Genomic DNA, 13,204 nt, shown 5'->3' on the forward strand with positions numbered 1-13,204 from the left:
TATTGTACCATCTTAACATTATAAATATTACGCTAGATGCATGCTAGATGGCAGTAGTGAGCAATGCCTTCTCGTCGAGAAGTTCTCGATCTATTATACACGATGGCAATGTTACTAGCCAAGAAGGCTTTGTTGATTCAGTTTCATTTTTATTAAAATGCAACATTCCACTTCAATTATCCGAATCCCAGTAATCAACGTCACTTGACAGATGATTTTCAATAAATCTTAATATTAAACAATCTCTGATACGTAACTATCCATAATATCATATAGCAGAAGCTATAACATAACCTAACTAATATACACAAGTGTTAGAAAAGTTTTAATTAGCGACGATGACATAAAAAATAAACATGGATAATTTTAAAAGGAATAATTATTGAATGTACAATTTTCAAATTTGAATACGGTTGGTGGTTCAATTGATGTTATATTGGACGTGTGCTTAATAGAAGTGGAACTCGTTGATTTAGGCCTACATGGTGTATTCAACTTTTTCAGGATTTCCGAATGGTGCTCTTCATTTATTTGTAAATCGGATTTCGGAAGATGCCTAGGTATGATAAGTGATTTTTATTAATTCTTGTTCTTGAATGCCAATGCGAGTCATATTTGAAACTGCTGTGCATTGACTGGAGTGGTTTGTAATTTTATATATATATATATATATATATATATATATATATATATATATATATATATATATAGTTTTTTTTTTGACGTCCAGACCAGCGCAGTTTCAAATGTTGGCAAACAAAGAAACGAATGCTAGGGACGCGATAAAATTAAACAAATGCTAGGGACGCGATAAAATTAAACAAATGTTATGGACGCGATAAAATTGTGCGATAAGCAGCCATGATTGGTTGAAATACGTCCTTTCGTACCGTTTTATTGGTCAAAAGTAGTATGACGTAGTAAGAGTGTAATAGTCACCAAAAAATACCATCATCTCCCCTTAATGAAATAAACTTCGCTCCACACACACACACAGACACACACACACACACATATACACACAAATCATTAGGCTTATTTACACAATATATATATGGACAGTGCTTTAACAATGACAATGGTATTAATAATATAAACATATGTAATAAACGATTAGAATCAGAAGCACAAGAAGCAAATCAGTAGTAAACACTCTCTTACACTTTACTTTTGCATGAATAATCTACAGTAACAAAATCGTACTTCTGTCAATCTGAAATCAATAAATGTTTTCTATCGAAACAAAACTATTTGAAACTCAGTAACCAAAATAACTATGTGGTTATTTTCCGAGACTTACGAGGTCGTTTCATATACAAAAGCCGTTCAATGTTTGGAACAAGTGAATTAGCCATGTTCAATCTCATAATTCAGTATAATTTAAGTTTTCGCCTGACATACAATTTTTCAGGCGGGTGCATCTTCAAAGTTCGTCATCCTACTACAGAGTCAACCACTGTACTGACAGTGAGTGATGTACAGTATGCATGCGTCACAGCGCTCGGAAGTATTGCTCTTTAAAGTAAATAGCGCTCATTTCACAGAATGACATATCGTGCCGAGCCATGATTTAGAGTAAAATATTTAATTGATCGCATATATCAGTTAGGAATGTCAAATCACTTACCAATCTTCAGTCTGCAGCTCAGGAATTTTGCTACAGGTACCCTAAAATAATAAAAATGATGTAATTTAGTTTTGTTAGTAGCTAATAACACAAAGTAAATGATGTATTATTATTTAAAACATTAATATTGTATATCTATTCAATCCTAGACGTAAGTGCAAGACAAGACAAGTTATATTAATTATTTGATTTTAGAAATTGTATTAAAATTTTACATTTAATAAGTAAAATTACAAATTTGTATATATGTTAGTTTTTAATTATCTGTAAGTTATATGTAGTATTCTGTAAACTATTAATGATAAATCTAAAAATATCTATACCGATTCAATCTTGTAGTTATATATCAAATTAGCAAATTAAAAATTGTTTGCCGTTGCAATTCCGTGTAATAGTGTAAATCTTCTTCACTAATTCTAAAAATGTTCCGTTCCGGTCTCTATGGTTTCGTGTTATCTTTCTAAGGGTCTCCCAATAGACCGTCTTCCGAAAGCGTGATAACCTAAGCACAGTCTAATATATACAGTCACGAAGCTCAATACTTACTAAATATGCAAACATACGTAGTTGCTCACCACCAGGATCGCTACTATCGCCTCATCACAGACACTTTCCTTAGCAGACGATAAAATGTATTGTACTTTCGATATCGTGTTCTTTTGGAAAAATTAACACCTTCCTTCCACTATTGAAATATGAAATACATAAGGTTTATATATTATTTTCATAAAGTATATATTATATTTTATAATCTCACCTTCCCGGATCTTTCGGAAGAAGAATAACTCTGACCTCTTTTTCTTACAATTTATAGTACTATAAACGTCTCCTTGTCGCATGTTATCATTCAAATTATTGTATTTTAGCCATTTACAGTTATTACAACCGATAACTAACTTTTCACACTTTACATAGCTTTTCAGAAAAATGCGAAATACGGCACAGTCAATGCCTTTTCGATCTAGAATATTTGTTCGGGTTTTCTATTTCAGTCTATGGAGCTCAGTGAAATATTATATTATAATTTTATTGCGTATCATTGCTAAGATTTATTTAGTGTAATGTGTCCATAAGTTCCGTTTACTTCTTGTTGCATAATATGTTGCAGAAATAATTACAAAACAGTGTTATTTTAATGTGAAGAGAATTTTACATGTTAACATAATCTGTTCGCGTCAACATTTTAAGTTTAGAACGAAAGCTATTTTGAGGTTTAATAAAAAAGAATTTATATTGTGATTTCAGTTTAGCACATCTATCTTCCTTAATTTTAGACAAAACCTTTACCATACCACTCCTATGAAATTAGTGTACGTACAATTGTGTTACTTCGTCTCTTAAGTAGTAGATAAATACAATAATTCAGTACTCAAATTGTAGTATTAAAATTCAGACAAACAATGTCCGGGGTATCATACATGACATTGTGCTTAATTATAATGTATAATTGCGAATTTAGGAATATAAGTTAAATATAGTAATCATAACCTATAATTTTCATATGAATGGCAAGGCATTGGAGATCACTAAATTTAGACAGAAAGGGACAACTGGTACAGTAAACATAACCTATAATTTCAACATATCTAAATATCCGTGCGGTGCAATTGAAAATTATTGAATCGTGCATAAATGAATGTACAAAAATTTCGCAGTATTTAATCGAAATACAGGCAGGTATTACACATACGAACAACGTAATTTTCACACCATAAATAATATTACACCTTAACTCGCAAGTGAATTATGTCTGAAGTGTCTCATAATCATTGCTTTTAATTTTATTAATGGAATTACATTACATTTTAGAGAAACATATGTTACTGATTATGCATTCCAACTAATTTATATGATTGAAACGCCGCCGTTCGTGACCGGGTTAAGCGAGTCACATGGTCTGCCTTACGGCCTCTATTAGATCACGATGGCTGTGGCACAGTCTATTGTTCCTAGTACTCACAGCGCTCCAAGCGGCTAGCAACTATCGCGAGAATTGCAAAAAATCATCCCAAGCTTCGTGACTGTATACTAGACTGTGACCTAAGGCTGCTTTCGGCCATCCACTCTGCGGGATCTTTTCTACATGGCTCTTCCGGCTAGCTTTGTAGGAAATAAGTCACAACTGTTAAAATACAGGGACATCATTTTATTTTTACTTCAATCTTTATTGTACCTGAGTTTTTTAATGTACTTCACTCCCACCCCTTTTACTAATGAAGTTCCAACTGTCCTCACAGAACCAAGGCCGCATATAGTAAGCAGTACTGAGTTAGTGAGTATAGTACGTTCCAAAAATATGTTCGCGTTTTCCAGTGACGAAAGAGCTTTCAATATTGAATCATATTTTCGCACAGGTACTGTCGTCCGTTTGCCTACGTCGCAGTCCGATTTCCCCCACCTGCTTCTGCTCGCCCTCTGTAAAGATTAGTGGCTGGGCTATCTTAGCTCATTTCTGAAAACATCAATTCCTGTTAGGAATTGGACGTCTACGTAATATTATACAACTGTTTAAAACAACTTAAATAAAAGAGCCTCGTTAAGCAATTAACTGTCATGTGATTTCCTCCCTTTCTACGATCCTGCGACATAACCACTTGGACGGACAGTAGATAGCATGTCTGAGTAATTTTATCTGTGCGGGTCGGGCAGAAGTGAAGATTGAATTTACAGTACGTAAGGTACTCTTTTATAGAGTAGGTACAGAATTATTTCAACATGAGTTACTAGTTACGAAGGACGAAACTGGTAATTGGAATTAGGTACAATAGTCTATAGTGCGATGATATGCACATTGGAACTGAAGCCTGTATCGAAATGAACGGCCACCATTTTCAAAAATGTGTTTAAATATCCATATTATGATTATTTTTCAATTTAACTTCTTTCTCTATATTGTACGCTAATTTGCTGTAGACAGTATAATATACACTGCATAATGAATACGTCCGCATGGACAGCTCAGTTTGTGAGTAAAAACACTCATTGTTAATACTGTACTGTATTTTGATTAAACGAAAACCTAATGAAAATTATCAAGCTCAAAAGCGCGATATTTTTTTAGTTTACGTAAATGGATGAACTACTTTTCTTCCCTCCTATACCTAGTAAAGTGATTTGTTTGTATTTTACGCCAGTATCATTGACCTCCAGTCGCGGTAGGGGGTAGCGAACGGGTATTTCCGGTTCTCAAACGTTAATCCAAAGGAATAGCCAGGTTAATATTAGAAATGTTAGTAAAAATAAAATGATGTCCCTGTATAATTGTATACTCTTAATAACATGGTAGGTGCAAAAGTTATCAGAGAAATCCGACTTTTTGAGAAACACATTTTAAGTAGTTGGTGTTAAACAGACGTGTTCATTATCATCACGGTGTGCTGGTGGACACATCATAGCGTGTGATTTCTGAAAACAATGAATCTGTGGTTGCAACCCAGCGTGTATTTCAACGGCAGTGCTCCTAGCCGCAGTACAGCGACGTTGTGGGCTAGGAACTTCAGTCAAATGACTTCTGCTTGACGGAAGAAATCTACGGGTAAATAGTGGAGTGTTGAAACTCCAGAGAATAACGAAGTGGGATACGCAGTTCCCGGAATTCTCTGCAGATCGGCGAGTAAATGCGCCAGTGCCACACAACACCGCACAACGAACCTAACATGGGGACTGAAAATGTGCAGGCACAGAAAATGATTATGGATCAGGCCTTAAACGATCTGAACGTCTGAAGACAGAGATTCGTTCGTCAGAAACTTACGAGTAAATTTTGAAGTTAAAGCTAATTTGCAACAAGTCTAAAAATGGGGAAAATGAAGGAAATGCATAACATGATAAAACAGACTCTAAATTGAGATAAAAATGTAGCTTTATAATGGATTCTAGCACACTGTAGCATAAAGAGAAATGAAAGAGCTGACATGTTAGCAACAAGAAGGATAAAATAATTATCATCAATGAGTTTTCATATGAGTCTAAAAAACGAATCATAAAAAAACAAATTCTCCTGTAATTACAATAATAATTAATATTTCAAATTAATCTATATCTTCGAAATTTTACACCATGAATTGCCTTACATATCACAATAAATATAATGAGAACAAAAACAAACGTGAATAATATTCTTAAACCTGTGAGTACGAACTTCGTATCCTTTCTCCTAAGATGGCGACTGGCCACACAGTGTCGCTGACCATTCCTCACGATCAGTATAATTGAAGAGTCCACTGCAAAAATGATGGATGTCATTTGGAACGCATTTTGCAGGACACGCAATTGAAAGTTTGAAATGCTTGGCGCTCAAAGCTTAACTGTGATTTTCCGATCATTACTGGACAATGACTATCAGTGTCAATGCTATATAACTCTCTATGTACATTCTATATGTCGTAAGCTATGCATTGACAGTCTTGGTTCATTTACGACAAGAAAGTGACATCCATCATTCTTGCAGTGGACTCTTCAATTATACTGGTTCATCGTCATCACCAGGCTTCGAGACTTGGGACCCGATGCAATAAGTTTACTGTGCATGTACTATAGGTTTTTGACTCGCTGCAGGTAGTAAAAGGTAGAGATGTGTTGAGGTACCAACATTGCTATTTAGAATAGAGTACGGTAGTATGGGGAAACACACACATATGTACATTCTGAAAGTTAATATATATTACACAATGACAATGTCAAAAGAATGTGAAAAGCATTTTTTCTCCTGTCTTTTATAAGCATTTCTGTTTAATTATACACAGTGTTAATGGTGGAAATAAACATGTAGCAATTTTAATTTCTTCATTTATCCTATTGGTTGTCTTTAGGAAGTGCAGTTACAGTACCGAATTTCAATGTACTACAAGATATATTTTCAGTGTGTCAAACGTAAATCTTTTTCGGTTATCTGCCAAACAAAGTTTGTACTGTGAAAATGTGCGCTCTACGTCGCATGACATGATAGGAGCAAAACGAAAAAGCCTAACATCATTGCAGTCTCTAAGAGAGAGTCCTTTTTCTCGGGTAACTCTATGTCCACTAATTTGCTGTTTATATTGCACAATGTTCCATATCCGTTACTTTTACATAAAATTGATTTCCACTTCTGTTTCACACGTTCAGTAACCGGTGTACTTGGTGCCTCATTAATTCTGTGTGTCATTTCCTCAACTAATTTGAGGGCTTCCGGCATCTCTTGCTCTGACTTTTCTAATCGTGTAATAGTTTCAGACAGAGTTTGAAAATGGGCTTGTATGAAAACCAAATTATTCGTCAGAACCTTCAAATCCAGAGCGTTTTCCTTTGCGTATTTGTTGGCATTCATTCTACAGTACCCCCACCCACTGTACGTTTACCACTATACTCAGCACGCCGTTATGCGGATTTCCCACTGAACTGCTCTATTGGGTCGGAAGTCTCGAAGCCTGCCCATGAGTTTTCATATTAGCCTCTAAAACGAATCATAAGAAAGAAAATCTCCTGTAATTGCAATAATAATTAATATTTCAAATTAATCTGTAAAAATGACAATTCTCATTGGAGGAAAATACTCGAGGATCCTGGATTGATATCTGAAGCACCCAGTAAATCAGCTGTAGCTTTGTTTAGCTTTGGGCAATAGACATGATTGTTTACTTCAACATCTACAGGATTGGAGTAACAACCACAGCAAATTCTTTCCTGTCATAAGGAGATGAATATGAATCGCATATAAACCTGTGAAATTCTTAAGAGGAGACTCCAGTGAAAATCATGAAAATTTTCCTAAATTTTTTATTGGCTATTTCACCCTAAATGGATTTAGTTCAATTCTGATTACAAATAAATTTACTTTTTTATTAAGACTGTGTGGAAGCGTGGCATTTTAAGAGCTGTCAAAATCATTTTTCATCAAAAATTTTTTTTTCAAATTTCTGATTAAAACCTAGTAACTTTTTTTTTATAAAGTTGGTTCCCTAAAGTTACTAGATGAATTTGGCGGAGGAGAATCATAATAGGTTTACTTTCAAATCGATTTTTGTGTAAATTTGTTTTTCTTAATTCAACACCAACTTTTTTATGCCAAATATTAATCAATTGGAATGAAATTTTTATTGCAAGCATTTATGAGATAGCTGCATGTTTCTATGCATTTAGTTGTAAGAAAATGCCTCTAGTTTGTTTTATTAATATTTTTTTCATGAATTATAGAAAAAACAACATTTTCAACATTTAAAAAGTAATTTTGACGGTAAATAATTCATATATTTCATAAAATGATTGCATAGAAATGTTTCTCTATGTTTTGTGAATATAACCAAAAATAGAAAGGTAGGTTAAAAATTGATATCTTCTACTAAAAATTTGGGTTTGGAAATGTTTCTAAAAAGAATAGAACACAAATCAAAAGCCAAAAATATTTTGGGAGTTCAAAATTTGGATTCTGTTATTTCTTTACATAATAAAAAGGCTCTCAAAATTTGATTTAAAAATGATTATGAAAAAAAGTTGTTATTTTTAATAGAGTGTCCGTTAAGACACATCATTATCTGATATAAAAATGTTGGGAAGGAAGTAAAATAACTTTGTTGTTAAATCTAGAGCTAATACTTAGACTTTTAAACCTGTCAGTATGAACTTAATATCCCTTCCTCTAGGATGGCGTCTGGCCACAGTGTCACTGATGTCAGATGAGCATTCTTCAGGATAATTATAATTATACTGATTCATCGTCATCACTAAGTCCAGGTCTTTACTGATAGGCCTACAGAACTTGAAAATTCTTAACTGTGAGCCAATGGTTTAAAAACACTGGAATAGCAAATGGTAATTATTTCCAAGAACCACTCAACCATTCTCGTAAGTACACAGCGAAAAAGGTACAAATAATATAAAGATCTGGAAGTCAAATGGAATACAAGTTCGTTATGAAAATAAAGACGTTACAGATTTATTGTTACGTTTTGTAGCAGTCAGCACACTCATAACATAAGCTGTCTGCATTATTAAGAAAATCCCAAGGCATAATGAAACGTACTGAGAGCGCAATGAGCTGGTTTAAATGTTTCAAATGAATAGCTTATGTAAAAACAATGCAGAGTTGGAGTGTTTGAATGTGCAAATACGTACATGTAGGCTCAAATATGAACAAGTACTTCAACACTCAATAATACTGCTTGTATTAAATTTAGTTTCTAGGGTGCTTCTGATTTGAACTGACAGCTCAGGACACTCAAATACAACATGATTATATGTAGACTCCAATTCATTTATTACTCTGATAACCTAACAACAAAAATATCTACACAACAGAAGAACCAATGAAACATTTTACTGTACAAGCTTTAACATATCCAACTCTATTATTTTTAATTATTAGAAAATCACAGATTGAAGAATTATATGTAGGCCTAACATTTAGCTAGTACATAAGTTAATTAAATATTTTTTTCCAGTTTCTTGACATATGGAAGAGAACAGAAAAAATATATTTTCAGATTTGTTAATAGTTTTAAAAGTGCACTAAAGTTTAGGAAAATAACGACTGTTTATTTATTTCTTTATTTGTCTCTTTATTTAACACTTTATTTATTCATTTATTCATTCATTCATTTATTTATTTACTTATTTATTTATTTATTATTTATGCCTATAACAGAGCAAAGCCCCAATTACAATAGACAGTACAGATATTCGTTTACAAAAAAAAAAAAAAACATAGATAAGATGAAAAAAAGAGATGAAACAGATACAAGTGTAAATACAAATTAAAATGGAAAATGAGAAAAGGAAAGAAAAAAAAAGAACAAATAGATACTACCTAAATAAGAGATACAGATATAGAAATAAATGATATCAGTGTAACCACAAGAAACTGGATCTATAGTAGGCGAAATACATTGTAAATCATCTGCATAGTTGTGTCCATACTCAAGGTTCAGAGTTTATTCTTCGACGATCTAAAAAATTAAAGTGCTATAATATCAGTAAAAACGCCCGTTGAATTATATATATATATACATACAGCATTTATATATGAAAGGCGAAATAGCGATAAGAAATATAAACACTACACATTTTTTAATTTTCGCGGACAATGTTCTAACAGCAATAACACTACAATAATATTAGGCTACTTCTTGCAGGAGAACATGAAACATCACGCACGGTAGATTTTTCAATATGGCAGTTATATAGAGAAAGTAGAACCAAATCTATCGCGATACTTATGTACTAGGAGGGATTTCTGAGCGAAGAGCCAACAGTTTATGAATAAAATTGTAGGTTTTTCTACAATGATTTTAGAGACTAGATTAATCTTGCTCAGGATAGAGACCTATGGCGGGCTTATGTGAGGGCGGCAATGAACCTCCGGGTTCCTTAAAAGCCATGAGTAAGTAAGTAAATAAGTAAGTAAGCAAGCAAGTAAGCAAGTAAGTAAATAAGTAAGTAAGTAGGGCTTTCCTTAAACCTAATAGCTGGCATTATGGGCGAAAATTTTGCTATGAACACTTTTATACAAAGATAGAAACTACTAATTTTGTATAATTTTTCTTTTAAGCCAAAGACCCTTACCAATTACGGTATTACAGCTGTAATTATTTATAAAATACGATTTACATACTAACTTACTTACAAATGGCTTTTAACGAACCCGGAGGTTCATTGCCGCCCTCACATAAGCCCGCCATTGGTCCCTGTCCTGTAGAAGATTAATCCAGTCTCTATCACCATATCCCACCTCCCTCAAATACATTTTAATATTATCGTCCCATCTACGTCTCAGCCTCCCCAAAGGTCTTTTTCCCTCCCTCCCTCCCTTCCTCCCTCTTAAGCCTAGATAATGTTCCTAATTATGTCAGGTGAAGAATACAATGCGTGCAGTTCTGTGTTGTGTAACTTTCTCCATTCTCCTGTAACTTCATCCCTCTTAGGCCTAGATATTTTTTTAAGAATATTATTCTCAAACACCCTTAATCTATGTTGCTCTCAAAGTGAGAGTCCAAGTTTCACAACCACACAGAACAACCGGTAATATAACTGTTTTATAAATTCTAACTTTCAGATTTTTGACACCAGATTAGATGTCAAAAGCTTCTCAACCGAATAATAACCGCATTTTCCATGTTTATTGTGCGTTTAATTTTCTTTCGAGTGTCATTTATATTTGTTACTGTTGTTCCAAGATATTTGAATTTTTCCACCTCTTCAAAAGATAAATCTCCAATTTTTATATTTCCATTTCGTACAATATTCTCGTCACGACACATAATCATTTACTTTGTCTTTTCGGTATTTACTTCCAAACCTATCGCTTTACTTGCTTGAAGTAAAATTTCCGTATAAATTACGACACATAAATATATTACGAATATAAAACCCACATACCTATATGATTATATACACTAAGACATGGAGAGAAAAATAGTTAACAAGATTAAAACAGAACTGAACAAATGTTTGATAAAACGGCTTAAATCAAGAAATGAAACTAATGTCATTTCAAGAATTAGATTGGTCTGAACAGCAATCAAAACCTACACAAAATCTCTCAAAAGTGCGTTTTCAAACCCAAATAACGGACTAGTCCTACATACCGACATATCAAGTTGGAAATTCAATCAATTACCTCCAATATGGACGAGGAGAAGAGAAATTGTCGATGAATACTTGATGGTAGGAAAGGAAATATCCGTGAGTGTTATTTCACATATATTCTGTGATATAATGAGAACTGAAATCATACCAAAACTATAATGGCAGGTGGAAGCTATAAATTATATCCTATCTACTATCAAAGAACAAACAATCCATCTACTGTACAAAGTATTTTCGAAAAGTCATCATTAAATGGATTAATGGAAGCCTAGAACAAAAACAACCAGAAGAACAAGTCGAATTTCAAGAGTGATACACAATGGGCCACCTACAAACAATGTTGGAACTTATAGAAAAAGTGCAATAATTCAACCAGATAAGTGTACATAACATTTGTAGACTTCACTAAAGCATGAGACACATTCTCTTCAAGACAGAGCTGAAGAACCATTGAATAAAGCAGTGATGTCAAAGCAAGCGCATTTTTCTGACCTTGACGTCGTGCTGACATTTTTACAACACATGGGCACGTATCGTTTGCTTGTGATGTAACAGTAGTTGCTTTGTTAATTCATTTCCTTACAAACAATTTCCATGCGAATATTTTCAAAAATTTCAATACACTATCTTCAGTAATACGTATATACGGTATATTAGATTTACGAAAACATTCTGAAAGACTACTAAATAAATAGGCCTATACCTGAAAATTTCACTTTTCTATACGAAAAGTTGAGAAAATATTTCTTTTGAATAAAAAAATCAAACTTGTGAAAAATTAGCATTAAAATTAAAACTTACATTCTTATAATGCACTTATACTTCTCAGGCAAATATAAAAATTACCATGGATACAGTTTTAATAAGTTCTCTTCCCTTTATCTATTGAATCAGTGCTGGCGAACCCTGAAAATAGCTCGACCAAGCGGCATATACCACCTCTTTCGTCTGCCTCTTTCCTTTCCACTCTAAAGCGCTCAGGCTCTCCTGGGCTCTAAAGCGCGCGCTTGCTCCTGTGGGCATCAATTGACATGCTTGGAATAAAGGGAAAGTACATCCCTGCCAAACTACACGCCGAAACAAAATTCAAGTCCAATTAGATAATAAATGGAAAGAGTTTACTTTCAGAAAAGGAGTCAAATATGTGATAGTAAGTTCTCTAAACTGTGTACTTGATTTCTGGAAGATAGTTTCTGTAAGACTGGTTGTAAATAACGAATTAATATAGATGGAAAGATGTTATAATATAACCTAGCCACCTGCGTGGCTCAGTCGGTTAAGGCACTTGCCTGCCGGTCTGAAGTTGCGCTCGGGCGCGGGTTCGATTCCCGCTTGAGCTGATTACCTGGTTGGGGTTTTCCCGAGGTTTTCCCCAACCGTAAGGTGAATGCCAGGTAATCTAAGGCGAATCCTCGGCCTCATCTCGCCAAATACCATCACGCTATCATCAATCTCATTGACGCTAAATAACATCTTAGTTGATACAGCGTCGTTAAATAAGAAATTGTTTACAAAATACCTTTTTTCTTTAGTTTTAAGAGAAAAAGAATATTACAAATAGAGAATGGACTATTCAGAAGTATCATTTCTTTAATTGATCAATTGTGTTGTGAATTCCTTCTTCGTACAGAAATGTTTATCAATTTCTAACTGTTTTATTTTTTATTTTATTAGATTATAAAGCCCGGTTCTAAATAAGGCCCATCTGTCATTTAATTAAGATAACATTATAATTTCCACTAGTTTCTTAATGTTTCTGACAGTTCCTGGGCTCTAATGGCTAGACCAGAAACTATAACAGCTTTAAGTGAACGATTTCGCCATGTTTGCTTCAGCTGAACAGCGAATGACGTCTGAAGCTGTTGTCGCTATTATTTCGTTGTATTTTAATAAACCTTCTGTAGTTTTGGTAACTTAACATAAATGAACATGGTATATGTCATTGCAAAGAATATGATTAGTAAAATAAGATACTGTATTGATATTTTCCACTTAACGTGTATTTATTTATCCCTT

At 33.6% G+C, this 13,204-nt stretch overlaps 1 long non-coding RNA gene across 1 annotated transcript in view; it reads right to left on the reverse strand.

Moving 5' to 3' along the window:
- Nucleotides 1-1,626: 1,626 nt before the first annotated feature.
- LOC138704356 (uncharacterized) overlaps nt 1,627-13,204 on the reverse strand; it is a 964,225-nt gene continuing 952,647 nt past the window's right edge. Inside the window, exon 5 of the long non-coding RNA XR_011333333.1 lies at nt 1,627-1,668. This is a non-coding gene — a long non-coding RNA (uncharacterized lncRNA). The remainder of the gene's footprint in view (nt 1,669-13,204) is intronic.

This window comes from Periplaneta americana, chromosome 8, assembly GCF_040183065.1.
Source record: "Periplaneta americana isolate PAMFEO1 chromosome 8, P.americana_PAMFEO1_priV1, whole genome shotgun sequence".
NCBI classification, from domain to species: Eukaryota; Metazoa; Arthropoda; class Insecta; order Blattodea; family Blattidae; genus Periplaneta; species Periplaneta americana.